At 40.1% G+C, this 3034-nt stretch overlaps 1 pseudogene; it reads right to left on the bottom strand.

Annotated features, from left to right (window-relative positions):
* Positions 1–1243: 1243 nt before the first annotated feature.
* LOC108288362 lies at positions 1244–2207 on the bottom strand (annotated as a pseudogene).
* Between the last annotated feature and the right edge of the window lie 827 nt (positions 2208–3034).

Below are 3034 nucleotides of genomic sequence, written 5' to 3'. Positions count from 1 at the left end.
AAAAAAGAAAGTACAATGAACTTAATAGTTGTCTCATAAGTAAAAGTAAAATAATATTATTTTAAGGTAACAAATCCAGTAGCATAAGTGTAAGCATGTGTAAGATTCCAAAAATAAACACTGAAAATAATTATTGACTAAAATTAATTACGGAGAACATGAGGGGTAGGAAGAAGGAGAGGTTAGAATAAATAGAAAAATGGATCGAATTGCCATCCTTTAAAACATCACCATGGCCACATGTTTTCTAAATAATATTTCTATAAAATAATTAAAAGGCAGGTATTCTTAGTGCTTTTTAAGCTGTTCCAGTTTCATAAAGAATACACAGGAGAAGGTACAGATTTATTTTATGAAGCGAGTATAACACTGATACCAAAACTATTAAAGCTCCGTGAGAAAAAAAAATCTACAGATTGATCTCACTTCTAAATATTGCTGCAATTATATTAAATAAAATATAAGCAAATAATATAATACAATACATTAAAAAACACATCATAACCAAATAGGGGTTTATTCCGGAAAAGTAAGGATTGTTTTATATTAGTAAGTTAATAGATTTAAGGATAAAAATCATATGATTATGTCTATAGATGCTGAAAGACATTTGAAATAATTCAATCTCCAGATTTTTGTTTGTCTGTTTGTTTTTTGGTGTCACTTTTATTCAACTGGTCCAAGTCAGTAAGCCCTGGCTGCCTCCACCCACTCCCAGGGAGACCAAAAACCTTCATACATCTCAAGTTGGGGGACAAAAAAGAGATTGCCACAGAAGCTAAAATCTTTCAAAATAAAATAAAAAAGTATTAAGGTGAAGATTTAAAAAATTCTGCATTGCATCATTTCCACAAAGGCAATGCTATTACCTCCCCTGTGTGGACTCGGGAGAGGACTAGGCCATTCTGCTTAGAGAGAAGTGGGGAGGCTTTTGGGAGGGCAAGGAACTTCCTGTAACAATGCATCTCACCCTATTTGGAATGACTATTAAAAAAAAGAACAATGTACAATCAGAGTCCTCAGCCACATTGTAGAACTTTGGGGGATGCTCATTCCAACTGACTGCTGTCATCTTCTCCATTCCAGTTTGAAAATCCTGAGTCAAGCCAAAAAGAAAAGAAAAGAAACCAAAGAAACCAAACCAAAACTAAAAAACAAATAAAGCCATGCCAATCTCATCTTTGTTTTCTGTGCAAGTTAGGTTTTGTCAAGAAAGGGTGTAACACAACTAAGTCACAGTTGCCTAGAAGCATTTGCAATGGACAATAGAGGGGCCAGACTCACGGTGCTCCTGCTTGCTGATCCACATCTGCTGGAAGGTAGACAGCAAGGCCAGGAAGAGCAATGATCTTGATCTTCATTGTGCTGGGCACCAGTGCAGTGATCTCCTTCTGCATCCGTCGGCGATGCCCGGGTACATGGTGGTACCACCAGACAGCACTGTGTTGGCGTATGGGTCTTTGCAGATGTCCACATCATACTTCATGATGGAGTTGAAGGTAATTTCGTGAATGCCACAAGATTCCATGCCCAGAAAGGAAGGCTGGAAGAGCACCTCAGGGCAGCAGAACCGCTAGTTGACAATGGTAATGATCTGGCCATTGGGCAGTTCATAGCTCTTCTCCAGGGAGGAGCTGGAGGCCGCTGTGGCTATCTCCTGCTCAAAGTCCAGTGTGATATAGCACAGCTTCTTCTTGATGTCACGCAGGATTCCCCGCTCAGCCGTGGCGATGAAGCTGTAGCCACGCTTGGTGAGGATGTTCATGAAGTAGTCAGTCAGGTCCCGGCCAGCCAGATCCAGACACAGGATGGCATGGGGGAGGAAATACCCCTCATACATGGGCACAGTGTGGGTGACCCCATCACTGGTGTCCATCATGATGCCAGTGGTATGGCCAGAGATGTACAGGGACAGCACAGCCTGGATGGCCACATACATGGCCACATACACGGTGTTGAAGGTCTCAGACATAATCTGGGTCTTCTTGCGGTTGGCCTTGGGGTTCACGGGGGCCTCAGTCAGCAGCACGGCGTGCTCCTCAGGAGCCACATGCAGTGTGGTGTCAGATCTTCTCCATGTCATCCCAGTTGGCGACAATGCCATGTTTGATGGGGTATTTCGGGGTCAGGATGCCTCTCTTGCTCTGGCCCTCATTGCCCACATAGGAGTCCTTGTGATCCATGCCCACCATCACACCCTAGTGCCTGGGGCACCCCATGATGGAGGGAAGATGGCCCAGGGAGCATCGTCGTGGTGAAGCCGGCCTTGCACATACCTGAGTCACTGTTGACAATGAGTGTGGCGATATCATCATCCAGGTGAGCTGGTGGCGGATGTGGATGGAGAGAGGGAGAGGCTCTGTGCTCATGGGGCTGATGTGGTCTTGGCGGTCTCTAGTTTTAATTTATTAGAATTATAGATGAAAACTGATGGATTAACTATATATATGTGTGTGTGTAGAAATATATACATAGCACATATATATTTATACATGTACACAGATATGAGCATATTTGTGTCTGATTCTCTCCAAAACAACATACTACAAAATAAATAAGTTCTAAAGGAATTCTGAGTCAAGTCAAGAATAAAACAGTAACATTCATTTTCAGCACTACTATTTAAAATTATACTGGCAATGTTAGATAGCACAATTAGGTAAGAGAAAAAAATTAAAATTATGAAAATAAAAAATGAAAAGGCAACCTATGAATAAATAACTTTAAAAATTCCAAGATCATCTATTAAAAACTATTACAGACTAAGCTCAGAAAGATCACAGAATTTGAAATTAACATACACAAATAAATACATAATAGACACAAAATCAGTAAGTTGGAAGATATAACTGAAGACAGAACCCTTTTCACAATAGAAAAAAAATACGGTACTTAGGTGAAACTTAAGAAATAAAAACAGCTTATACATTTTTCTGTATATGTAAAGTAAATCCAAGTTGTTTCTAATTACTAAAGAAAAATAAACAAGCAAGCAATGTCCAAAAACCCCATCACTTTTTGTCTTGTTTCAGAA

Source organism: Cebus imitator, unplaced genomic scaffold (genome assembly GCF_001604975.1).
Source record: "Cebus imitator isolate Cc_AM_T3 unplaced genomic scaffold, Cebus_imitator-1.0 Scaffold16, whole genome shotgun sequence".
NCBI classification, from domain to species: Eukaryota; Metazoa; Chordata; class Mammalia; order Primates; family Cebidae; genus Cebus; species Cebus imitator.
This window is presented reverse-complemented; position numbering and strand designations above follow the sequence as displayed.